We start from the raw sequence: 27675 nt of genomic DNA on the forward strand, positions 1-27675 counted from the left end.
ATGAAAGCAAACCATGCTGATTTGCAAATGGCTCTTCCTCCCTTGCCTGCTGGCCTGCATGGCTGTGTCTCCTGTGCCAGGGACCCTGGTCTCATGTGAGGAGCTGGGGAAAAGACAGCACTACCATCATCACAAAGTGTCACGACTGGTGCAATCCCAAAAAGATGCTGTTAGAGGAACTGAACTGCTGCAGATGCCTCTGTCCTTCTCCAGTGCAGTGAGGAGATCAGGAAGACACAATGATTCAGCAGGCACAAATTTCCTCCCAGGTTATTCCACTGGGCTCTGGATAAAACTAAAAATCAATGACCTGGCCTTTAAATGGGAAGGAGAAGAGAGTTTTCTGACAAACCTCCTTATGATCCAAGTACTGTGCAACCCTAGTGCAATATACACCCATATATCCAGATACTTGTGATTTTTCCCCACACCAAGATCCTTGTTATTACTTGATGAAACCAGAGTCTAAAGTGGGAAATAAACAAAAGGAAATAGTGGGAAAGAAACAAAAGGAGTATAGTAATCAATAGACACTGATGTTTAGGGTCAAATCTTGACCTCAGTTTGAAGGGTTCTGTATAACAGTAGGAAATGTATGTGGATATCTGCAGTTGCACACACTGTTGGGTATATCCAAGAATTGAGAAGTTAATTGCCACACTGGCAAATGCTGCACTTCTCAGTGTTGGTACAAGTAGTGAACGTGGACTTGCATAGGAGTCAGAGGAAGTTTTCAGTGTTTAGGTTGCCCTTGAGATACAAGAGGCATAATTTTGCAAGATAAATGTTTATCTTTTGCATTTCCAGAAATATGCTTGAAGAGACTCTCTTCCCTCCCACAAGGGTTTGTTTGGCACTTGAAGAGACTCGCTTGCTTTGCATTTCCAAATACAGATGCCTGTAGTTTGGCTTGCACATCCAGGGAATGGGCTAACAGTAGCTGTATTCCAGAAGTGCTGAGCACTTCTCCACATTATTTACAGTTACTGCAGGATGCAGATCTTTAGGTCTTCACAAGGTCAAGTCACCTAGACTTAAAACACTGCAGCATGGAATTACAGTCCTATTTTGAGCCACCAACATTTTTGTTAATTTTGTTTCAAGCCAGCAATTGTCCGCAGTATCATACCAAATTAAAAAAGAAAAAAAGAAAAAAAAGAGGCAGAAAAATGTAAGGGAGTTAAAGAGGTTTGGCTGTGATTAACATTGCTAAACTTTATGCAGCAAAAGGAGATGGCTTCAGGGACAAGTGACCCTTGTGACAGACTTCCCAAGTCACAGGATGTCAATGTTTTTTGAAGGCACCTACTATGTATTGCAAAGGACTGATGTGAAAAAGTGCATGCTGTCCCTAGACTAAATAAGAGTCCCTCTGTTTCCAACTTAGAAAAGACAGAAAGAAAGACTGAAAGGAAGGGAGAGAGAGAAAAAGCATGTCACAGATGAAAGCACGTTCTCAAAGGTCAGGGCAAAGTGTCCTTACTTCAGCAAATGCTCTGGCGTAACTTCATAATGAAATAATCCTGCTATCTGATACTGCCTGAGAAATAAACAGTGTTTTTATAAAGTTCTTGCCCATTTCACAGCACTTCCCTGTGACACTGTAATAAAGTAGGTTGCAGCAAGTATCCTGCATGCCATGCCTCCAAATGTACCAGTTAATTACTGAGCCCTTTAAACCTACTAACAAGACAAGCCTTGTTCTTTCAACCTATTGCTTTTTGCCAAAAAAAAAAAAAAGAAAAAAAAGAAAAAAAAAGTCATTGGGCAAATAAATCTTTCCAGAGAAAACAGATTTGTTTCCAAATCAGTCAACTGTGCTGAACTGGAAAGGAAGAAATGTTATTTTTTCCAGGATGAAAGCAAAACAAGATCTCTCCCTGTTTATCCTGTCTCACCCTTTTCTAAAGAAGGTCAGTTTAATTTCTTCATTACTTTTTCCTGCTGTCTTATTTATCTTGAAGTCTTCTAGTCTTTTTCAATTTCACTGTCAAAGCCCAGCCTAGTTGGTCCAACACAGGAGTGCACTGTGCTTTGCTCTTCACAGCCATGTGAAGATCCTGAATAGAGCTGGGTGAACTGTAATCACCCAGACATTCTCCTTTCTTACTTGCTTTCTCCATGCTCCTGAAAAAAACCATAAATCTCAAGCATTTATTGTTGACTTAGTTTCCTTTTAGCATCCTATTCATTACAGATGCTCCAAAGCCTGTGAAAACAATCACAAATTCAGTCTGCCCCAGCCCTATGTATTGTGCTATGATGAAATACAAATCTTGGTACCATAAGCATCTTCTAATACTGGTGCCTGGGACTGAGTTTGGAAGGAAGGAATGTCAGTACAAATACAAAACAATATATTAAGCCTGAGAAAGGAGCTTTGCTACCCTTAAAACCAGTAGTGTTTGATCTTTAACTATGAAGGAGCCTAGGGCAACTCTTGGGGAGGCGGGGGAGACTACATTTCAGTTCCAGTCAGCAGAGGCCATCATATTTGCCTGTGCCAGCCCAGCTAGAATACAAGTGGTGTTTTGCATGCCACAGAGTCAAATGCAGAACTGATGTACATATCTTTGAATAGCCATGGTCTGTAAGAGAGGGTCATTAGATCAGTTTAATCTCCTAGATGACACCTTAAGGAAAGAAAAATGCATCCTGCTGAATTCTCCTCTAAGTGTTCTCATTGTGCTGGGTTGGTTGCACCAGTTTAACCTCTTCTGCAGTCACGTACACTCCACTGGTTTTGGAGCATCAGCAGAACAGCCTGAAGGGAGGTATATGCCACCTGCCTTATGCAGGTCTTGGAGTGAAAGGCTCTGACACAGGATCAAGTGCCCAAGCCTTATCTACAGCCCCTTCTGCCTTGTGTTACCTCACTGCTGCCTCGGGTGCTGCACATGCAGACTCCACAACAGGAGCAGGGGTTGGGAAGGGATGACTCAGGCACCGTACCCTGACCAGGTGCCTGCACCCCAAATGTGTCTGGACAAGTCTAGAGGCAAACCAGGTTCATGCAGTGCACACACTGGAGAAACTGGGAGAGCCACCACAGCTAAAGGCTCTTGGTGAAACCCTCCAGTGATATCTTGAACCCATAGGCAAATTCAGTTCTCAGCTTGGTCTCTACACAGCTCTGGTCACAGCCCTGTGGTACTATGAAATGTGCTACTTTTAAAACCAGAAAACTACAGGATGTGATATATGGCAATGTCTGCAGGATTCCATGTCTTTGCTAGCAAAATGAGCAGCAATTTCACATTTTTTTTTACAACTCTAGTTCAAGTGCCAACATTAGTTTAGCAGTCCTTTCAAAACAAACCAGTGCTCCTTCAAGGCACTCTTTGGTCTCTAGTCAGATTTTATCTACTGTCCCAGAGCTGCTACTGGATTTATTTTACCACGTTGTTGTTCATTTGCCCAGACACTGGAAGATTAGTTATGCATTTTGCTCTTTTCCAAATTTTGGTGGCCCAGAATGGAGACCTTCCTAGACCCACTGTTTTATCAGAAATGCTTTCCATCTTTCAGTGTTTGTTCCTTTTAAAGGTGATGCAGGGCTTTCTGAAGTTACCTGGGTGCTCCTGCTGGAGTGAGAACTTTTCAGGATGTAGTCAACTGCTTATTTTCAAGGGAAATGTCATCCCAGGAAGCACAAGTACTCTTTCTTGAAGTGCTGCATTTCCCAAGGTGCAACATCTCTGTCAGAGAGAAGTGCATGTTTCTACACACAGGTTTCTCTGGCACACAGGTTTCTACTAAAATTAATTGTCTTGGTGGTACTTTCTCTAAACTGGATTCTGAGATGAGAACTGATCCCATAATACCAAAGCCATTCAGAAAATGCTACCTAACTCATCTTACCTCAGGCACCCACTGCTGGGATGTACAGACTGTTGTTAAATGTCAACTGACCCGTTCTCCTGACTATCATGGGAATGTATCCACACTCCATCATCAGTGTTTTCAGTTCTCTGGCTCCCTCAGACCTCTGGGGGTTGTCATTTTGAATTATTGTTAATATAAAAGAAACTATTTCCACAAAAGCAAATGGAGTGGCTGTGAAAATTGTCACACTCCCATTGAAGTCAACAGGAGTTACCTGAGTGGGAGAAGATGGCACCAGTTTTTTCTTTATAACCAGTGTTTATTCATTCCCTCTAGGTGCCCCTAAAAGCTTTACACTGCCAACATTTCTCTAGATAGATGTAACCCAGCCTGCATGAAAGCAGCATTTGCCAGCTGGGCTTCCAAGAAATTACAGTGCACAAATAATTACTCTAGAGGAGAACAGCCTTGGCAGCAACTACCTAAGTACTGGAGAAATGCAAGTAGTCAAAGGGCAAGGCTTTGGAGAGCACTGCTGCAAACTATCTGCTGGAGCGTGTTAGAGAGACATTCAGCAAATGTGACTGAGGCCTCTGGTTCCCTGCCAGCTGCCAGGTTTGGAATTACAGCCATAGCAATTAGCCATGATTACTTCCCGATGTTGTTAAGTACAGTGCAAAGATCACCAGTTGTAGTAGTTTCTTTTTGTGATATTTAAGTGCAGTGCCAGAGAGGAGTATCAGATCTCAGGTCTGAAGACTAGGGGTGCGTTAGCAGGTGTGCCCAGGGAAGAGACAGGAGGATCAATATTTACTGTTTATGCTTAGCAGGTCCCCCTCGAGACATGCACTGGCAATATCTGTTAAAACATTATTGAATGGATAAATAAAGATAATAACCCTAAGTAGTGCTGCAGAGGTTATAAAGTCATCCTGTGACTGTAGTAGTCCAGCCAGTTGCCCTGTAGTTTGACAATAACCTATTCCCTTATCAAAAGCATGAAGAAAAGATCTATTTTGTTGCACAACCAAAAGCAGTAAATGTTAATAAATTATTGGGCTTTACTTAGAACTTCTGTCCACCTTTGGAAGGGCACTGGTTAAGACTGCTAAGATCTCACAGACAAAATTGATGAGCAAGTGTCAAAACTATATGATCTGTATAAGATCTGTATGAGCACCCTTCATATCAGGTTATCAAAAAAATGTTTCCATCTGAGGTCCTTTGGGGATCATATCGAAAACTGGGAGAGAGCACCTCTCTAGGCAGCTTGGATACTGGTTGCTAATTACAACAGCAGTAATAACCTATGCAATATTGTTATTTAAAGCAGGGGTAAACAAAATATTCTAAGCTCTCTACACCTTAATTTTGTGTTTCAGGTTTACAATTTCAGTGAGTATAGGATGAGGGCTATTTACTCTGCTGTGTAACACCATCATAAACAGTCCTTTTCCTCTTCATTTAAATACTCCCATACTCCTACCTCATATCCTCAAGGCTTTTCTGAAGACTGGGAAGTAAAGATAGTGAAGATAGGGTCTGTGTGGAAAGATGAATCAGTTCAGCAGACCATGTTGGAAGACTTGCTTATCCCTGTTGACATCAAAACCTGTTGAAATGTCAAACTGTTCACCCAGAGATGCCATGACTCCAGTCATGCCTTGTTTGCAAAGTCTGAAGTTGAGGTGTTTGAGCCCCAGCTGTTGTGGTCTGTAAAAACAGTCAATGCACACAGAATTACTATTTTTAAGAGCCTGCCAAATAATGTACCATCAGTAAAAATCCAAAGTTTTCTTGAGTACCTTGGCTGCTGGACACCTGCTGTGCAAGAGGTGTGATATAGAGCTGTTCAGTTACAAGTGATCAGGAGACAGAATCCTTGTTTACCTTCCCCAACAGAACAGATGTGACTTACAATCAGACTTTGGCTAAATGATTAGGAAAGAGCATTTTTGCCAGATCAAATGAATGCCCATGGAAACCAACCGTGGCAGACATTAATTCAGTTAAACATTTGAACTAATCCTCTCTGAAATTCTTTTGGTACTTTTTATTCAGCTTTAATTGTTTCATGAACACACAACAGTTTAAACAGGGCCTTAGAACCTATGTCAAGCCCATACAGTTCATTTGATACAATTTAATTTGACCACTTGAGAGGCATAAACATTCTTAGCATGTAAATTAAAGGTGTCTCTGGAAGGCATTCAGCTTTTTACTAAATGTTGTTAAGAAGTAGACAGAAGCCAAACAGAGGACTGTTGTACAGAGTCAGTAATCTGATATTCTGCTATCATAACCATGAAGTTCTTTTTCACCTTGAAGTAAAAACACCTTAGACTTGAGATTCCAGGATGAGGTGATTTTTTAAATATGAAAGAGTAGATGCTTTGTTCTTCCATAATTGGCAGGAAAAAAGTCTTGCTGAAGTTTGCGAAAGTTTCATTTACGCAAGATTTGGAGTTATACTGCTCCCTTACAGGACACAACCTCGTAAGTTATTGTTCCCAACATTACTAAAAACTGTGTGGTAGTGTAAGGTTAGCAAGTACAGAGCAAACTGTTTGATTTTCTGTGTCTTCTCTGGAGACAGGGGAAATCAGTGGATAAAAAAAATATAGAAGATATTCTCTTAGCTCAAGTAGGAACATTTTAACTCTACACCAAGATGAAGGCTCAAATTTTCATTAAGTTAAATTGAACAAAAAGGCTTCAAAGACTTGTCTGCATCTGTATTGTTCAGGAAATAAAGATAATCCTATGACTTCCCAGCAAAGTTTGTTGTAATGAAACTGTGGGCATGCACAGCTCAGGGAAAAACCTTGTGCACACACTAGGAGGTACAGAGCAGCCTTTGCAAGGAAAACAATGCCTTCAGGTTCCTGATTTCCTCTTGGTCTGTCCCTGCTAACCAGCGTAGCTGGAGAGATACATCTGCTTCTGAAAATCCCAAGCACCTGCAAAGCAGAGGTGCCAAAAAGGATTGACACCTATAAGGCATAAAGGCCACTGTGGGCCAGCTCACAGGGAGTTCTGGATCTGCTGAGGAGAAGCAGCTTGGAGGGTGAACAAAATGCAGTTTGTACATTTGGCCTCTGGTAGGTTTGGGTATGGGAGAAGTGAGACACATGTAGGGGTGCTTCAGCCTCAGGCAAAGTGATTAGTGAGGGTATCTAGGCTTCTGGTTTAAATGCCTCAGCACGGGCTGAAAGACAGGATGAATCTTGTTTCCAAAGTTCACAAAAATACCTAGGTAAGCCAGTGGTTACCACTTTGATTTATTATGCAAAGACAAAGAGAAAGGGGAAAAATGGGAAATAATAATAATCTGCCTTCTGAGCTACTTTAAGTAAAAGTGAAAGGACGTTTGTCAGTCAGGCGTTTGGAGAGCAAACTCAGCACAATGTTGAAAACTGGGAGACGAAAATGTTTGGAAATTGTATCCGTTAACTTAGCTGCTGTTTTCTTCTTAAGACCTTTTCTTACCTGCTCTGGAGCAATTCGTGACTTACATTTTGCTACCAATAAACACCAAATGAGTGGTAGAAGCACAGTTTGTCCACAGAAATGGCTGTGGATATGCTCCAACATGGTCCAGACTTCCTAGAAGCTTATCTAAACAAACAACTATATCTTGATGTAGCTTCTTATCCCCAGATTAGGGTCTCCATTTTCTACCCAGACATATTCTATTTTTCTGTAGGTCTGGATGGGTGGATTTCTATCCCTGAGTAGGGGAAAGATGAAGGGGAACATGCACTTATCTACTTTGGCCAAGGGAAGAGCAGGAGTGATGTCCTTCAAGGATAGGTATAGGGTGGATTTCATAGAGAGATGGACCTCAGGGAGCTGCAGAATACAGGAAGGCTGACTTTGAGGGTCTGGGACAGCCAAGGTTAGAGGGGCAGGTGGAAAGAGTAGGAAGTGAATGGAAGAACAAAGTTACAGTGGTTTGGGAGGCAGTGATACAGCAGAGGTAGGATGGAGCAAACTCTGAGATAAATGCTGAAGACGTGTCAGAAAGGGTAGGTAGGGATGAGAACAGCAGGTCAGGAATTTACAGGCTGGGACTGGAGGATAAGGAAGGGAAAAGCAAAATGCTCTGGTGTCTCAGAGGGAACAGGCCAAGGGCAAAGAAATCACAGGGTAGCTCTCTCCTTCCCCACCTTTAATAGGAATTATTTTTATGAGAATGACATGATTGTATAGGATCTCTCTACCCACTCCAAACCCATGAGAAAAGCTGCCCACTACAGTCTCTTTTTACTTTGACCCTTGTGTTAATTTAATTACTTTTAATTAAACTATTTTAATTTTCAAAGGGCTTTTAGGAGAGCAGTACTACCAGTGACCTATGGGAACAAGAAGACTGTCTGGAGGTATTTATCAGTTCAAGGTGGGCCTGCTCTACAGACACCTCTGAGACTGCAGGGAACATATAGTGCTTGCTGCTGCTAATTGCAAACTCACTCAGCAGCAAAAGCACAGAGCTCAGTTCAGGCTGCAAAAACTCAAATGAGACCTTGAGCAACTGGAACACCTTGCAGCTTGGGGGTCTCATTCTTTAAACAGAAACTTGTAGTGCTGTTTCAGATCCCTGGGAGTACCCAAGAGGTCTGGTCAGCCTGACAAATACCACAGGGGTCTTAAATGAAACATATCCCTTTGGAAGAAAGAGGTGAAAGCCATACAGGACATGTTTTGGCATCTCAGACTGCACTAGATGCCTCTGCATGAGTAAGCTGCCCTTGTATTTTCTATAACATTCCATTCTCTACTGCTAAAGAAGAGAAGGCAAGGGCCACTGTCAAGGCCAAGCAGCACAAACTGACTCCTGCCCCTTCTTTAGGGCTTGTGCTCTCCTGTCTAGGATGCTTGGTCTTAGATCTCATCTGAGCAACATGTAGTTTTCCTGTGATTCTGAGAGAAAAATGCTTCTTTCTGTTTGTTGTCTTTTCCAGTGGGAAGCGTGTGAAATACCCTGACAGCTGTGCCTCACTCACCTAAGGGATGTTTTTCCAGAATGCTCACAAAGACACAGCACAGCCTGGGGGCATGCTATTAGTGCATGAGTGTGAGGACACAAAGCCTCTTGGGCATGGTGGAGGACTGTTTTGGGTAGAGGGAGCCAAACCTGGAGCATTCTGACCTATCCTGAATATGGGAGAGCTCCATGGGATTTTTTTTCAGAGCAATAAGTATTTGGGATCAGCATGTGCATGACCTTTGGTCAGCTGATACAGACCACTGCTAACATCTGATGACATTTCAGGCCTGAAATGAATCACTGCCATTGCTGTCCAGTTTTCTTACTGCAGTCAGTCCCACACTGAACAAACACTCGGTTGTTTGGCTAATCAGGTAGCAAAAAAATAGAAAAGAAACGCAAAAGTGGTTGCTTAAGACCCACTGCTTTTTGAGGGCTTGGGATTTCCATTGCTTTTGCTGGTCAGCAAAAGCTGCTAAGCAGAACCAGCCTACTGTGCCCCCCCTGTGCTCTGCTGTGGGTTTGGGTTGGAGCGTGTTCCCTCACATGCATAACCAGCCGTGAGAACGAGCTGCACTGCCCTGCAAACCCCTCCCAGCCCGCCTCCCAGAGCTTCATGTAGCTCTTGGCCTGCTCTCATTTTGGCACCACTTCCACTGCAGGCCTCAATTTAATGCAATTATTAAATCTAAGATGAATACTCTGTAGGATACTGCCATCAAATCCTAGGCTACAGGTCTGGGTCTCAAGAGATGGTGTTGCCAGTCCTCATGCCCAGAGAGTCAAACATACCCCATGCTACCCAAAATGATGTTTATCCAACTTACTCCTAAAGCCTCCAGCCTCAGAAGGAGCTCTGGTAGCTCTGTAAGTCCCAGACCCACAGCAAAGGCACAGTGAGCCACAGTGCCCCTGTGCTCACAAGCTGCTGCTCTGGGAATCAGGAGAACTAGGCATTGCTTCCCAGTTCACTTGATGATCTAATACCTGGTGACCCTTACAGACTTCTCAAACTTAGGAAAGAAGAAATGATAACATTGACTTTACCATGACAAACCACTTGTATGAAAAGCATTTTTCATGAAGATCTACAGACTAAAAAATTCCTATTAGCAGCATCTAACAGTGTTAACAATTTAAAATAGTCACTATTATTAAAATCACATAATAACTAATTTAAATGTCCTTGGAATACAAAGCCTCATATAACTATTTTTTAATTTTTTTTTAATTTGTTTTGTGGAAGGGAAATTTTAGGGGACTTGTCCCCTTTCTCTGACTTCCGTAAGATTTTGGCTGCAAGTTGCTGGATGGCAAGGGGGGCAAATTTCTGCTCTTTAGTGTACTGTTTTTACTCCATCTCTATAGGACTTCAGCAGGAAAGCAAATGATTCTTTCTCGTAATCAGCTTACTTAATTCCCTGTCTGATGGGCAGTCTGTAGCCAGCTGTCTCCAGGTAAGAACCAATGAGCATGGTGAGAGCATAGGGTCATCATACACACAGTCCTTTGCCTTTCCATCCTGGAATTTTTGCATGGCCCTGGGGATCTTTAAGGTGTTTTTAGAAGGAAGGCTTCAAATGCATTCCTGACTCCTTTTTTTTGAGAGAAAACCACAATTACATAGGCAGAGAGTATATAGTGAAGGTTTCTGACTGCCAGGCACTGGAGAGAAGATCTGCAGGAACACTTTTGTTTGTGTAGCTTGGGTTATTTAATCTGGAGTGTCCTTTGACTCAACTGCCCTGTCCTCCTCTCCACCAGTGTGCACAGAAGAATGAGGCTCTTGGGGGACTTCCACTTCCCCCACACAGGAATTTTGCCTCTGACATGTATGAGGAGTAGGAACAGGACTGCAGCAATAAATAAATACCAAAGTGATTAAAAACAAATGTGCGAAGCATTATTAATGATACACTGGAGAGAATGGAAGTGTACTATGCCAGAAACACCATCAGGAACAGAACAGATACCAGGGCTACAGAGTCTGATGTTAAAACAGCTGAAGGGGACAAAGCAGTGATTTACTGTGCAACATCTGAGCCTGCAGCTAGCTGGTTCAGGGTTGATTAGTGGAGTTGCCTTTTGAACTAGCAGGTCAGGTCAGGCCCGGGTCTGTGCAGGTAACCTACCTCTGTCAACAGGAACTGCCATGTTTTGCCTTATTCTCAGTATTCAGCATACCCCCTGCCCTTCTTCCATGATGTTTTCTATACTCACAGCTCTTGGAGAAGTTTTGACAACTTGCAGGCCAAATGTCCTTACTTTGAAAGCATTTTTGGAAAGACAGCTGGACTGTCTGGGTGCCCAGCAAAGCCCTCTATTGTGCAAGAGTTTGGTGATACAGGCAGCTCTCCTTTCTATAATTTTTCCCATTTTTCCACTGATATATTTGAAGTGCAACCACCACATATGCAGTGCTTTACTCCAGTAAGTAATTATGTGACAGCTCCTGTTCTGAGCACTCGTGCAACCACGTGCAGACAGAGAAGGAAACAAGTCATTTGCATACAGAGCAAATATTTTGTCATCACCTGCTGTTCATCCTAATGAGATTTTGCCAGACTCATTAGAATGATTCCACGCTTCTTAATACCCACTGGGATTGCTTTATTATTTGATGGAGTCAACAGTTGGCATATGCCACAGTGTCTCTGTATTCAGGTTTCTTGAAACCTCTGAAGGCAGCTAAACAAAGGCAGTGAATAACCAGTTTTGTTTCCTTCTTTCTCCCAGGGTGTCTTAACGCTGACACCAGTGACTCATGAGCACCACAGTTAAAGGGATCTCTTTATCAGCCCACTCCCACTGGCTTCTGGAGACAGTAGGCATCTTTTCACTAGGGACTGTTTTCTCTCTGCGTGGCTGAAAGCAAGGACCCTGACCCCTCCCTGCACAGGACTCATGAGGATTTCTGGTTTTCTATTTCCCCTGTTGGTTTCAAAAATCTTTTTTCAAAAATCATGGGTGGCATTTTTTTCTCTCCTCTTACTCTATCACAAAACTACATAACAACAGGAAGGAGACCTATTAAGAAATTACAGAAGATTTGGGCATGGCCCAAATCCACATGATCCTTTTTATGTGTAAGCTTTCCATACAAGTTGGGGATCATGGATTAGCTCACTTGGTTAGGACTGTGCTATTAGAACATAGCGCTAATAATGCCAAGATTAAGGGCTCAGTCCCTGTATCAGACCACTCATTTAGGAGCTGGACTCGATGATCCTTGTAAGTCCTTTCCAACACGGAATATGAAAGTAGCATGCTAGGAATTGCAGTAAAAACTACCCCAAAAATAGAGATTAATGCTTTTTCTCTATTCTCACAACTGTAACCTGAGGTGTTCCAATGGGATTACTGGGGTATAATTGGTTTGGGTGTTACTTATCGTGGAGTAAAAACCAAAAATCCTGAAGTGTGATATTGAAGTTGGCAGTGTCACTTTAAACAAATTCACTCGAGATGATTTTTGCTTTGGGAGTCTCCCTTTACAAACAGACCTTGCCAGGAGCCAGAGTAAACACTATGTTAATCTTAGATCAGCCTTTAATTTTCCTACTTCCTTTCCCTTCCCCTTTCCTTTCTATTTCCTTCTAAGACAGCAATATTATAGACATTTTAAATCAGACATGTCCGTAGCTGAACAACAAAATCACCAACTGAGGACAATGAGAATAACAATAAACTCAACACAGTAATTATTTTCCCATCACACAAGCAATTACAAAAGCCAAGAAAGAACAACTGAGTGCTCTTAACCTGATATTGATAATTTAATTTTCTCAAGCCATGTAATATTAAGCACGCTAATGCTCCTACAGGGAACCCTGGCAACAATTAAGCATAGCTATGAAAAAGTCAGACTCATTGCAGGCTTGAGCAAGGAGGATAACTCACTGTTTGTGCCAATGGTAGTAATTATGAGCAATGGAAATAGTGAAATGAAAGGCAGATTAATACTTGGGCACAAGTTCAGCATTTCAGAGAGGGTTGTATCTGGCCAGGTTTGTGTCAACGTGGCACACTCTGTTTACCTGGCATTCCACTTTGGTCAGTGGTTGCCACAGGCTGACTGGAGGTGTAGCTTGTGTCTACAAGGTGAGGAGAGAGCTTGGCAAGAGGTTGGCTCGTGAGCATTGTGACGCACAAGCTCCACATTCATGCTGTGTGCTGAGGCACCATCATAGCCTAACACAGGAGGAGCCAAGTTGGAGCTTTTTGCTTTTGGGCTGGTTCTAAACTTGAATCATCTGTTGTTCATTCCACAGAGCGTGAGCCTCTCTTTAGACTTTGAAGTTTGCTTGCCAAAACAGAGGTTCTGGTTGTCTTGAGCATCCTACCTAGTGTCTAACTGCTCCTCCTAGATACTATTAGTAGTTCCAAATCGTGTTTGCCAGCCTGTGTGATTACTTGAAATACGAGAGAATATCTCAAAAGAAAATTGATACCTGTGTTGATGCGACTGGGTTGCATCCCAGCATTTGGTTCCATGTGCAGCTTTCAGATGCTGCTGACTGCCCTGTCTGGGTTTCAGCTGGCCACACTGGGAGCTCAGGCACCTGGCTCATCTGGAGACACCAAGGGGTGTGCTGTATCTTCTGAAAACCTGGAGCTGTCCTGCAGTGGAGTGGTTGGCCTCTGGCTGCCTCTCCAGGCGGACATGTGCCTCCTGTAGGTGCTGTGCCACATCTGCCAGATCAGCCTGAGCACCTCAGCTGTCTCACAGCATCTCAGGTGGTTCATGGTGCTGCGTGTTGGCAACTTAGATGAGCTCATGGAGTTCCTATCAACTGCTTCCAAACAGGGATACCTTCCAGTGCTGCCCTCGAGATTTAAACCATGAGCAAAGGACAAGATTGCTTATGAGAGCAAACTCAGATTTGTGCTTAATTTTGAGCACAAAAAACCCCACAAGGAGTCACCATGGGAGGAGGAAGAATGGTGAACAGACACTGTGGGGTGAGGTTTTCTTCTCCATGCTTTCATGGTGGGTGCAGTAGCAGTTCCTCAGAAGCATTCTTTCTGTAAGGATCCTGTCAGATACAGAGGAAACACCAAATTGTAACCATATGTGGGGGCCCTGCACAATGCAATCCCATTCCAACTCCATTAATTTTAGTTTCTGTTATTTCATGTTGTACCACTTAAATGTCTCTTGGCAAATTATCATCAAAGTCCTGCACAAATTGGTAAAACATTGAATTTTTCCTTTCCTGATTCATGTCAAGGAAGAGAGTCCTGATTTAGACAGGTTAAGAAACTCCACCTCAAACCTTCCACTAGTTCTGTAAGACTTTAAAGAGAGTTCAAAATGTTTGAATCGGTGTGCTTTTATTTCCATTTCCTGAGGGAAGCTGGAGTAATTTATGTTTGCAGTATTTCTGACCATCACCAATCCCTCTAGCCAGTGAAGGGAAAGGGGGAGAGAAAGGACGTGTCAGAAAAGTACCAGATAATCAGACATTCCCTCTAGTAAAGGATCATTAGTGAAAGATACGTGGATTCTAATGGTCGTATGGTGTTTAGGAAGCAAGCACAGAATATTCTGGCCCTTCATTTTTTTTATTATTTCTTTCATTTTTGTTTTATTTTCCTTTTATTTTTCCTAGTTTCCATATAAATCCATTCTTACAGAACTCCATGGTTTTCATGATAACCAAAAATTAAAGAAGTCAGAAGAATAAGAGTTGTTAGTGACATAAAACATGGGCAGACATAGAAAATCCTGCCCATGCATAATCTGCCTGTGTAAAAAAAAAAAAAAGGGTGGGGGGGGAAGCACGGAAGCACAAATTGAAATTTTTTTCCTTTAAATTAGAATTCGACTTATTTCAAAAATGAGAATATTTAAAGTTGTGATGAGCACATGTTAAGGCCAGGATTTACAACATTTAATCATACAATTGAGTTATATTGAAAGAAATTTATTTTGTACTAAGCACTCTAAGTTGAATTACCAATTTTGAGGAAAGGTAGAAAACTGAATTTGTGAAAGTCGTGGACTAAGGAGAATTCATGTCTCTGCTCAACTAGTTTTTGAAACAAAACTGTTTGCTTTGTTTATTCAGCTCAAGTGTCCTCCATAGTATATGTGGTATTGCAACAAGGACATTTTGTATAATAATAATAGTAAAAGCTGCTAGCCAGAGTGTGTCTTCTAGAAGAAGACACACCTCAAAACATATGGCACCAGCCACTTGGGCAGCTGTGCAGGGAAACAGGCTGGGTTTATGAGCTTAAGCTCACTTCTGTGCAAACAGGACCATCCACCTCCTGAACCTTCCCTGACCTTCAAATCCTAAAGCTGCCTTCACATGACACTGCACCTGAACCCATCAGTCGTGCTGCATGAGCCAGCTCAGGTCTGCACCCAGGGCACAGCTCATCTGCACCCAGATAAACTCACCTCGGGCATTGGGCAGAGGGATAAAGCTCGGTCTGCCATCTTATTCACTTTAGGCTGAGAATATCTGAGAGTTAGAGAACCAGGAGGACTTTTTCCCCACTTCTAGACTCTGGGGCCAGAGGATCAGCTGTATTCATCTAAAATCTTGAAAACCTAAGCAATCAGGTCAATTCAACTGCATCATTTTCACAAATGCATCCTTGTAAAATAGATGTATTTCACTTTTCATTTAATTCCACTTTCTGTGGGAGTAGAATCCAACATAAACACAAAAATAACAACAACAACAACAACAAGAGATGAGTGGATCATTTACCATTTCCTGCTCTGAAAAAAACTATTAAAGCTATGTTTCCAAGCAAATATATACCATTTAAATCAGGAGCCTCCATGCTGTGTATCCTCTAGGACCTCTTCTGCTCGTAGCTAACATTAACAAAAAGAACAGAATGTGTTTAAAGAAGCCATACCTTATTTAAGAGATGCAATTTAGTATTTACCAAGCAATCAGAATTTATTCTCCTTAAAGAAGACAAAAAAAACATGAATTGAAAACAAGATTAAAAAGCTACTATAGACCCAGGTTCCTTGCTTGATGGTTTAAAACATGCTCATTTTTATATACCCTGTCCTAACCTATTAATTCTGAAAGCTATCCACATAGGTTCAGTCAAAGGATTCCTTAATTACACTTCCTGCCTTATTCTGAGCCATGGGTAGTCTTGTCAGTCTTGAACATCTTTATTACCCATCCTTCTCAGCCTGCTTCTTGCAGAAAACTATCTCTATCCAATGTGACATTTCAGGAAAGAAGGCTCCTTACAGGCTCCTTTTTGACCAGCAAGTCAATACTCTCCACCTCCCACCCCTTCTACACAACAGAATCAGAAGAAAGTCTTTAATGGAATTCTCCATTGTCATTCTTGCTTTCTGTTTTTTCTAGGGAAAAAAAAAAAAGCCAAAACATGAGGTCATCCATGCTTTCCTCCAGAAGAGACATTAAACCTCCACCTAAAGCTTATCATTATTTAATTGTTGCTTTATGCAAGCAAATTCTCTCAATATAACCCAGTATCTGATCTTGCTCTACCCTGAACATGATAAAAGCCCTTGAGAAGGGCTGGTCCTATCTCCATCTCAGTCTGCAAGATCCTGGACATCTTCCAGTTCAGCATCTAACTGGCATGTGAAACAGAAACAGTGCCTAGTGACAGTGATGAATGGTCTGCTCTAGGCTGTTGCCTGCATTCACACTGCTGGATATTCCTACAGTATTTGATTGCATAAACCCTGAAATCCTTTTGTCCACATTAAGGATGTTTGGTCAGCACTACAAGATCTAAATAATCTCTACAGAGGAAACTGGCAAACTAGTGTCCAGTGTTAGCAGAGAGTGTGCAGAGAAAGTCCACCTGTTGAACGAGACTCACTACTCTCTCATGACTATGGCAATATGGAATTATCTGAAGTAAACTAATTATTAAAAATGAAATAAAATTGTCCCTTTTTCTACCCCCTCCCACCATGCCACGGGGCAAGGAGAGCTCTTGAAACAGAGATCTCCCTCAAAGTCTGTGCTGTATTTGCAAACCCATCTGAGGTCTATCATCATGTGAGTCCACACCCTGACAATTGCCTGAAGGCTGGGGAGATATTTTTTAGGAAAGGGGAACAAAGAAGCGAACAGAAAGCAACCCCTCCCCTTTCTGCATGTAATACTTTCTTGCCTGCTTATCATCAATAGATTTTGGAGCCTTGAAAAGCAGCATGAAAGAGATGGGTCCTTTCTGCATGTCAGGCCTGCCTCTCTGCAGCACGGGCTGTGGGTTTGCCCTCACAGTGCCCCTGGCAGAGGGGGCTATGACTGAGTGAAGTCTCGTGCAAGACATCATCTTCCCTTGAAAGGTCTGAAAAAAGCATCCTGACCCCAGCATGTGCCCTTGAAAACCAGGGTAGGGGCAGGAAGAAATGGTTAAATCAGAGCAGGAGAAGGAATCTGAGTTGAATTGGAGTTGATGGGGTTTTTTCATACCCAGAACATTTTGTTGGTTTGTTGGTAGCTTTAGGCAGCCACTTTAATAAAAAAATAGTCAACGTTTAGGGAAGACACAAAGAAGTGCATGTGTGTGCATGCTTTTACCAATGCCATTGCTGACAAACTGAGGCTGGATAAAGTACACTTCTTGCTTGGGGGGGATCTAACTGTACACCTTTTGCTACTGCAGAAAGAAAATGCAAAATATATTTACAAAGCCACAATAAAAACATGCTAATGTGTCAGGGGGCCTTTTTTGGCACTTCAACCCTGAGAATCTGCCTGCAAACCCCTTCAATAACTTCTGCATTGAAGGCTCCCATATGAGTTACCTCAGTTAACATTGGAAGGGGTGAAGGATAAAAAAATCCCAGTTGCAACCCCAGCTTAAACCTGCCCGTGTAAATTGGTCCTGGATTCCTATGCAGGTGTGTCAGTATTTTTTTGTGCTTCTGGGCTTGGATCAGCCAAACACCTCTGTTCTGGAAGTCATGTGCCTGCCTTTCTCACCCACTCCTCCACCACACCGATTTCTTTCATGACCATTTCTCCAGCCCATCTCTTCAGGGTGTTCTCAGAAGGGAGAGGGGAGTGAACATCTAGTGTACGGTTGTTGGGTCAGGTTTGTGGGAAGGCCTTTTATTCCAGGAGAAATTCAGGAAGCCTGTGTGAAGGAAAACAGTTTGCTGTGATTAGAAAGCAGGCAACAAAACAAAAAGGCAGAGGCTTTCTGGGTAAAGTTTCCCCAGGGAACTGCTGCAAGCCACAGTCCCACTATGAAGATGCTTTTCATTTACAATCACAGAATCATTCAGGTTGCCAAATCCACCACTAAACCGTGTCCCCTAAGTGCCACATCTACAGTTTCTCCAGGTACCAGTGTGCTTCTGGTCTTGATAGAGTAAACAGTAATCAGGTTGTATTTTACTTCACCCACAATGTATTTCTAGAGCATATTTCTGCCATTAACAAGTGGCAGAAGTGCAAGGAGCATGAAGCCATCTCAACACACATGCAGGAAAGGTTCATCCAGCATCCCAGTCATGGAGCTGCCTGCTGGCAGGAAAAAATCAGCACCAGAAACTTTAAATTTTCTTGCCCAGAGTAAAACCAGAAACATTGCTCCAGTGACACAGTGTCCCCTTCTGCTTGTGCAGGCAACTTAAGGCTGGGGCTGGTAACTGCAACCTGTGTGACAAAGCCTCTTGATGGGTGATGCAGCTGGCAGGACTTGGATAGGATCCTTCCCCTCAAAAGCTGCAAAAACAAGACTGGCTTACTTTGGGTCTTTAGCTCTGTTTTAGCATTTGATAAAACACATGGCATTATAGTCAGGAGAGTCTGCCTCTCCCCTCAAGACGCTGCCCAAGGAGTAGACAATAACAAGTAGCATTGATTTATTGCTGCAGAGGAGGTAGAGAAAGAGGAATGTAATAAATGCTGAGGAGATGAGAAATGCACCCATTCCCTCACCCCCTACACACTCACAGGCACTCTGGAGAGGGAGAGGAGGTTATCTGCCATGAACCAGCACATTGCTGAAATTCTAATGAAACAAGAGTCAAAGCAGGTAGGAGGTGGTAGAAATGCTGAGCTTGATGCCCATTTATCATCTTCAAATGCTGAACCCAAGCTGGAGAGGGATGTTGAGAGAAGGGCACCCTTATTATTTGCAAAAATATTTAGTAAGAAAAATAGAGCTAGCTATTTCCTATGTGTAATTAGAATAAATAAGCTTTATTCCAAAACAAATCAAACTCCCTCTTTGAAGGAATACTAATAAGCTTGGCAGAACAGGCACACAAATGTTAGAAAACACTAATTTAAAATTACCTTTGATACCTTAATGCATCTCCCATACATACAAGAATTATGCAGACATGTTTTGGGTTGTCTGATCAGGCAGTATTTTCCCACACAGCTCCTTCCTTCAGTACACAAATTAGACCCACTTTGTGGCTGTGGCAGCACCTCTTCTTCATGTCATTCCAAAAGCTAGAAGGGAACAAGGAACAGGACTGTGGGACACAAAAAAGTACAAAATTACATCATTGGATATAACCCTTTGTTCCAGAGAGTTGGGAAATACTGTTCATCCAGGCTTCTCATAGGTGGGTCCTAATTGTGTCCTTTTACTTTCCAGGTGCCTACCTTCCAAGCCCGGTGGTTTGGTGTGCAGAAATGCTGAGCTCCCAGTCTCAGCTGAGACAGGCAGAGAGATGCTTCAGTGATTCACACCCTCGTGTTGTACAGTAAGTGCTCTGAGAAATCAAGCCCCAGTGGGTTCAGGCTTGGCAGCTGCAGTGCTGACTTAGATGCCCATTTGCCAAATGACAGTATCATGATATCTCATCACAGAAAAGTTCTGCTAAAATGAACCAGCTAATGGCTGGGGAGCTCTTGTTCTGCAGTGGCAAGCACTATAGAAAATCCCATGAAGAAAATATTTCAGGATTCAAAGAGCATGGTATAAATCAGGAATATAGTGGAAAATAACAGGAATATAAATAAATAAATCAGATAGTGGAAATAGGTGCTTGCCAGCTGAGACATGTTTTTCTAGTGCACAGGATGAGGCTGAAGGACTTTGAATACATGAAGAAACCCCAAGTACGTGTGTGCAATTAAAGACAAAATTAAAGGGAGTTAAGTACTGTTGCATGACATCCACATGACTTATCAGCAGGGTAAACACCATGATGCTGAGATTTGCCAAGGCAGCTAAAAGACCACACCTGTGGGGTGAGAGCTGGCTCTCACACTATGTGGGAGATAAAACATGCTGTCAGCAGTGGTTTCTCACGTAAACACTGACAGCAGTGGACTGGTGAAATTTAGGAACCAGCCCAGTCCAGGCTATAGATTAGTGTTTTCTCTTGGGTGCAAAACTTTAAATGGTTACCCTTGTACCTTCTGCCTCCCACCCTAGCAGTTGGCTCACTGCAAACTTTCCCCAGTCTCAATTCAGTCCAGTTCTGTGAAGTCTGGTGTTTGGCCCATTCTCCCACTTTAAATCATGGTATACTGCCTGTGTCAGCCCACCTCACCCAGGCCCTCCATCACTCTTCCCACAGTAACCATCAATTTGAGTTGTGCCCATATAGTCCAATTCTGTTTTGGTCAAGGTCTGTTTTCCTTTCTCTCATACAATTATCTTTTCATTTACAGAGCACTGGAGAGTCTCAAAGGGTTAGTCATATCATTTTTTTACAAACCAATCTTTTCCCTCAATCTAAGTCTTGGCCATGAGGAACAACTACACAAAGTTTTCCTCTCTATCTAAAGTAATTCAGCCTCAGGCAAACACCTGGACTGGAAAACTTTACTCCCAGTGGTCAAATTTTGGCAACAATGTAAATGACTGCTAAATGAGAAATCTTAATAAAATGCAAAACTGTCAGAGCCACCTGTAAAAACCTTGAACTCTGGACAGAGCTCAGCTGCTTTAGTGTCCCCAGCCTCAGATGTCTGTCCTGGCCATGTGTTGTGTATTTCAGCTCAGAGCTGGGTATGCACCAGCCTCCCATTTAGCTCTGTCACCCTTGTTTCCATCAAAAGGAAAGCTGCAGTGTGACCTGGATGACTGTAGGGCCAGGACCTCCTCAGCTCTGTTCCCTGAGCTGGGTAGATATGAACCCCAAGAGAAGCTCCTGAGCCCTTGAGATGAGCCCTCCTGACATGTCCCAGTGAGGACAGTGGTGGAGCCATGGACTTTTATCTTCAGAGGCAGGCAGGAGATGGTCCCTCAATCCCTCAGGACCTGCTACCCTAACAGGTCCCCAGGGGTACTTGGTGGTGACCAACATGGTCAGCAGGGTCTTGCTGTAGGGTGCAAAACCATTCCCCTCCATTTCTGACAATGTGACCCAGCCTTCAGCATACCCTGTTACACGCTAGCGTAACATTAAACATTAACTGGAAATAAGTGAAGGTCTCCAGCTCTTTCTCCTTACTGTGGATCTACTCTCTGGCCTTGAGCAAAATGCTAAATTTTTCTGGGAACCAATTTCCTCAGCTAATAAAGTCTGTGGTTGGATGCAATGAAGATCAATTTATTAATGTTTGTGTAGCATGGGAATGTCCTTGAGGGGAAGGCTCAGGGGAGAGCAGCATTGTTACTCTTATCTCCTCCAAGTTAGTATCTAACACATCTGCTCAGCCTGACTCAGTCCCCCATCTAGCCTTTTGCCTACTAGAAAGTATAGCAGAGTTTCTACAGTACAATGAAGCATTGGAAATAAACCGAGACAGGGATTTATAGCTGCACTTTCTTGCAATGTGTTATAATAGCCAGCATTATTTAATCACAGAAACATGATCTGGCCACAGCTAACTAGCTTTGCTCAGGTGTGCTTGTAAATTTAATTTGAGTTCCTCTACCTTGTGCAGAAGTTGAATGCAGGCTAATGTGTGTGCTGGAAAAATAACAAATCATATTATGGTATAGAACAGGAAACCTTTCAGTTTCACAATAAAATAATGCAATTCAATGCATGCAGTATTTATATAGCACCATTCAGAAATATATTTTAAATCTTTTTACAAACCACTCGCATGCTATACCACAGCCAACATGTCAAATCCTATTAAAGAGAAGAAAGCCATTGTAAAAACAAGTCTTCAATATACATTTAAACAAAGCATTCATTGGGAGAGGAGCCCACTAACAATTGGAACTATATAGTTATTATTAATACAGGTCCTGATAAGAAACTGAATCCATGGCATAAAATATTTATCCAGTATGTTCTCTGCATAAACACCAGTATAGTGGGTTTTATTTTAAAAATAGTGTCCTGAATGGCATGATGGATGAGTTTGGATGCCCTTTTCCACTTGCATTATCCCAACAAATGAAAAATGGAAAAAAGGAGGGAAAAGAAGGTGGAACAGAGGCAAAAGGTGTGACAAACTCAAATCCTCTCCCTCATTCTGCTGCCCATGTGCTCTCCATGGTATCCGGTGCCTGATGCTTGCTGCTTACTCCATTGTGTTCCCTGACCCACCCACTGACACGTTGCCATTGATCACCCACATAGCTTTAAGCATTTCCACCCCCTGCACTGAAAGCTTTTGCAAGGCAGCTGAGGGACCAGCCACTGTAATGGGTCATGTGGTAGGAGGAAGCACATTTTGGGCCATGCACATCCCTCTGCATCAGCTCTGGGGCCTGACAGACCCCTCACAGCCACCTGGTTGGGCAGAGGTCCCTGCTCCTGGGGACTGAGGGGTGACTGCTGCTATGGGGCTTTGGCTGAGAGAGGCACAGGCTGCTTGGCTGCTGCGTGATGTAGCTTCTACACTTCTGCCTTGGCAATGCACCTGTGGTAGGAAGCATGGGAGAAAAGCCAGAAAGAAACCACTATATTGGGAATGTACTGTTCAGTAGTACAAACAACTGTGAAGAAAGGACCAAAAACTGCCCTTGAAGTCTCATCCTTGTAGAGAGGATTGCTGCTGCCTTCAGAAATATTTTTACAGTCCAAAATGACTAGAGAGTATCTGTGTTGGATTTATCATAACAACATAAGAGCATGTGCCAAAATAGTATGTCTAGCCCTGGAAACAGAAATGACCTAGCTTTTCATCAACAAAGATGTTGGAGAATAGTATACAAATATTAAATATTACTGACTTCTTTTCAGATGAATAAAACTGAATGCTGGTTCACTTGGATTCCTGGAAAACCTTATCTCTAAATTGTAATGTCAAATTAATATAGTAAAGAATTTATAACTTGTGCTTCTCAGAGGTTGTTTCACAGCTTGATTGCTTGCCAGCAGTGCTTTGTCATTCACTACTTCCCACTGGCATTATCTTAAAACTAATACCAACAGCCAGTTGTTCCAGAGAGCTTAACTGAAATGTGCAATACTGGGAGACACAGCCAACACAACAGTTCCCACTTCATGTGCATTTATAATGACACAAGAAGTGGTGCTTATTGTACAGTCAGCTCTGGTGCTCTCTGAGATGACTCACCTTCTCTCACTCTGCTACGCCACGCTGACTTTTACACATATCGTCTATCTGCATGGGTAGCCAGACTCATCCTCTCTAACTCTGAGCTTTTTGGCTGGGATCCTTAAATTACAGTCTGTCTTTGCTTTAGGCTCTTCCTACAGTCAGAGCAGGGGAACATGCACCTCATGAAGGTGGTTCTGCTCCTTGGTGGGCTGAATCATTGCCAGAAGGCTGCACCCCCTCCCTGTTGCTCCATTGACTGGGGAAGGAGCCCCAGGCAGGGCTGGCAAGCCTGCTGTGTGCCTGCCCCAACCAGCCCTCCCTGCTGCTGCCAGTGGGCTGAGAGGAGGCCTTGGAAGGTGTGAAAGCCTTACTGACGCTTGTCGGCGGTGACTCGACTGCTGGCTTGGGCAATCCAGTTCAATAAATAAATGCACACAGCCAAGCCCAAGATGACTTAGGTGGCAGCCCCACTCTGAATTGGAGAGGTGCCCCACCAAGCCCCGGAAGCTGCAGTCAGGCTTTCCCAGCTTGCAGTGGCTGCACTTGCACAGTCAATGCAAATCACACAGCCCCTGACCTCATGCAGGGCTCTCCCCAGGCTGTTTCCAGACAAAGCCCTCATTTCACCTCTCCTTCCATCACAGCACTTTACCTTTGCTTGTTTCCCAAGTGCTTACCATGTCCCTGCTGCCTGTTTCCTCAGCTGCTGCCTCACACATGCTTCCTCCAGTGTTCTCTGGGTACACCCTCTCCCTCGAGCATTTCTCTCCTGCATTGCTGCTGCTCTTTCCCACCAAGCACGATTTCACCCCTGAGTTTCAGACAGCACTCCAGACATTCCCCAGACTCCAATTCTTTGGGGTCATGTCCTGCAGAAAGCATCCACTGCCTCCAGGGACCTCAAGTCCCTTCCTCAATCATGGGGAAGATGATAATTTATCATAGAGCTGCAGCACTGGGTTTTGGCTCCAGCCACAAACCAGTCTATGGTCAGAGAAAGAGATTGGAGCAGCCCAAGGGTGTTACAGATATTTTCATGGAGTAATGGCTCCCCAGTACCTTGGTACATGGAGTTACCTTCTCTAAGCCTGCTGAGCATCTGATCTGCACTGTTCCGCCATCCTGTGTCTTTTGGGTGTGAGGTAGAAATCATTTTCCTTAACTTTAAATGTTTCTAAAATGAAATAATTTTTAGGCTGGAAGTCTCTGCTTGTTAGTGTGAAGTTACAGACAGGGACTAAGGGGTTTCTTGTGTAAGTGTGCAGGCTTCTTGGCAGGAGGCATACAATCCTAAAATGGCAGCCAGATTATGGAGTGACATGGCAAGTGTCCTGGTCCACAGGGTGTAGGATACTGCAGGGATGTGACAGCCCAGTCCCCTGGACCTGGGATGCAACAGGGGATGGGATGCAACATCCTGGGATGCAACAGGTCCTTTTCACAGCAACAACAAACCAAACTGTGTATTTTCCACCCCAATCTTTACTCTTCATGTCTGCCATCAAGCCTAGAACAACCCAGATACTCTATAAAGCAACCTCCTGTCCACATTAGAATAAATTTATGGTCCCAGCATTATTTCCCCCTTCTGGTCTGGGCAAAAAATGAAGAGCAGGATTTTTGCCTCTGGCCTGAAGAGACTAGAGTCAGACTTTTTATCCTTGCTGAAGAGTCGACTACTGTAACTATACACCACGAGGGGGTTATTGCATTTACAGAGAATGAACTCAAGGCTCAGCGTTTGAGGAGCATTGCTCACAGAACTACAAAGAGCTCTGCATGGCCTATTAATAGATTTGGTCATGGCCCAGTGCAGCTGTACGGCCACTGAGCAGGACAATATGTTCTAATGGTGTTTAGTTGGCTGATTACCACATCAACTTACTTTTTTACCCCCACGTTACTACTTCATTTCCCTCCTACTGTTTCATGCTGCTGATTGATCCAGAGCTGTGGGTAGAGGAAAGAAATGTATTTATATTACAGCATAACTGATCTATATTGCCAAGTTAGAAGTGTGTAAATGGAGGGCAGGTGTATTTCACAGCTGCTTCATCTCTGTTGTTTTGCTCCCATGAGGAGCAAAGCAGTGTATGTGGGTGGGTTGGGGAGTGGGAAGGAGCAGGTCAAAGCACTGTTTGTGTGACATACCAATGACAACCAGTGAACTCTTGCACCTGCGTGCCAGCCTCAGGCTGTCAGAAGCATCAGAGACTGAAAAAAAAATCCAAAATGTAACAATTTCTGCTCTAGTAGGGCATGTATGTGTGCATAACAGCACCTCAGCAGAGAAAAAGTTCCTCTAGTCCAAAATACAGCACAATATGGAAGATCCTTGTCACCCTGATTTGTCAGAAATATATATGCTGTCCTCTCTCACCTCCAAACTAGCTTTCCAGGCTTGGAAGGTCTCTCTGTGCCTGCAAAGGCCAGCCTTGCCCAGCCCATGCAGAGTTGAAAACCCCAGTGTCACCATGGCAGGGCTGTGGAGCTCAGGCTGAGGTGGCTTGGTTGTTGGTGATAAAAACAGAATATAAGTCCAGTCTTGTGAACAGTGTGGGGCACACAATTCACTGACAAGGTAGGCCAATGGTTTGTGCTTTTTTCGGTCCATTCCTTGCATGGGCAGAGCCAATAAAATGGAATCACAGAACAGCCTGAGTTGGAAGGGACTCAAAAGGATCTTTGAGTCCAACTCTTAAGGGAATAGTCCATATAGGGATCTAATATCCTGAACTGGGAATATCTCCCAGTTCAGAGGAGCACCCAGGGTCACAGAGACTGATGCTCTGTGAGCTGTGTCTGGCTCACGATTGGTGGTGCAGGCTCTTTAACTTTCCTTGGTGCGTCAGGACCCTTTTGCAAGAACCTCTGACTCAGCTGTGAATCTTACTGTCAAAATCCTTGTACAGGATGTTATCCTTAGGAAAACAGAGGTTTAGTTTGGTCCCAAAATGGATATATTTGAATCCACACACCTGAAGTCTTCTGACAGTAGCACTCATGGTGCAAAAAGCTGCAGTGCTGCAAGATCCAGCAGTTACCTTCTTAACCACTTCTTACAAGTGTTGAATAGCATCACAGCCATTTTGAAGGTGACATTTTGAAGAACAGCTCCAAGCTCCTTTTGCCTTTTCAGAGCTGAAGGAGTAGCTAGAGCAAGAGAGCCACGGCAGCCAGAGCAGCAGCAGCAATGGATGGTGCTGCTGAGGTGCTGCAGCAGCAGAAGCACCAAGTCTCACAGCGAGCATCTGGCTTTGGCACACCACCATTAACAAAGAAAGAAGGCACAGAGTAGAGCTCCGTGGCAAGTTCCAGGCAGGGGAGCCAGGATGTGGCAACTCCGTGAGTTAGCCCTGCTGTGATAACTCCACAGATGCATTCTCCTCCCCTAAAATAAACCTAAGTTTGTCAGTACACATGGGATAAGCTGCCTCAAATTTTCCATGGAGTAATATTTCGGAGACCAGGCAGTCATGCTGGGAGCTGTTGCCGTTCTAGAAGGTCACACCCAAGTTTGCCACAAGGTCACTTTTTCACATTGCCAAGCCTACACAGGGGAGAGTAGCCAACCCAAATCGATGGAGGAATGCAAACAGAGCGTCTCAGCCCGGCGTCCTCGTAGCCACCTCAGCATAACCCTGTGGGTGAAGAGTGGATGAGAAAGGAAAAGAGAAAGGCAGAAGGAGAGAAAGTTCTGTGAAGCAGAAAGGAGAAGGCATTTGGGCTTTTCTCAGTTGTTGCATGGGGCTTTCTTTTTAAGATAATTATTTTTAAAATACAGCTCTGCAGCATGAGATAAATGTCCTGTTGTTCCTGTGGGATATTTAAAAGTGACTCATTGAATATTTCAATAGCAATGTATTATTCTAGAGAAGGAAGACTTGACAGTGAAAGAGAGACTTCACTAAAAATAAGGAGCAGGCGGCAGTGTACTGAAAATTCTGCTCTACAGCCCAGTAGGCATCTTGAAATTTAGCTGTATATCTGTTTTTAAAAGTTTGGCTTTATTTAGTGGTATAAGTTGGCAGTGGCCTCTTGATTTCCACTGCAGTAGACTGGTTGATACTGGAGAAGGAATGAATTTCATTATGTGTGTTAAAAAGAAAAAAAAAAAAGAAAAAAGAAAAACCTGGAGGTTTTGATGTGGAAAATTACTTCTCCCTGACGTTAAGAAACACCGTAACACTGCTCCTCCCTATAATGCCGGTACCAAGACCACACTTTTTATTTCAGGTATAGCATGATGTCTGGAAAGATGAAGTTCAGAGACTTCAAGAAGTGATGAATTCGTCATACCCCCTCAGGACTTATTTCAATGCTTAATTAATTGCTGTTAAGATGTGCACCTTATTGCTAGCTGAAACATTGTTATCTTCAGCCTCCAGCCATGGGATCTTGTTATGTGTTGCCTGGTAGATTAAAGAGTCTCTACAATAAAAATCTATG

At 43.3% G+C, this 27675-nt stretch overlaps 1 long non-coding RNA gene across 1 annotated transcript; it reads left to right on the top strand.

Annotated features, from left to right (window-relative positions):
* Positions 1-1815: 1815 nt before the first annotated feature.
* Positions 1816-27675, top strand: LOC118692027 (uncharacterized). Its single transcript, XR_004981113.1, has 3 exons — positions 1816-1913; positions 19403-19511; positions 27463-27675. It is a non-coding gene; the product is annotated as an uncharacterized LOC118692027 (long non-coding RNA).

The sequence above is a fragment of the Molothrus ater genome, chromosome 2 (assembly GCF_012460135.2).
Source record: "Molothrus ater isolate BHLD 08-10-18 breed brown headed cowbird chromosome 2, BPBGC_Mater_1.1, whole genome shotgun sequence".
Taxonomy (NCBI): domain Eukaryota; kingdom Metazoa; phylum Chordata; class Aves; order Passeriformes; family Icteridae; genus Molothrus; species Molothrus ater.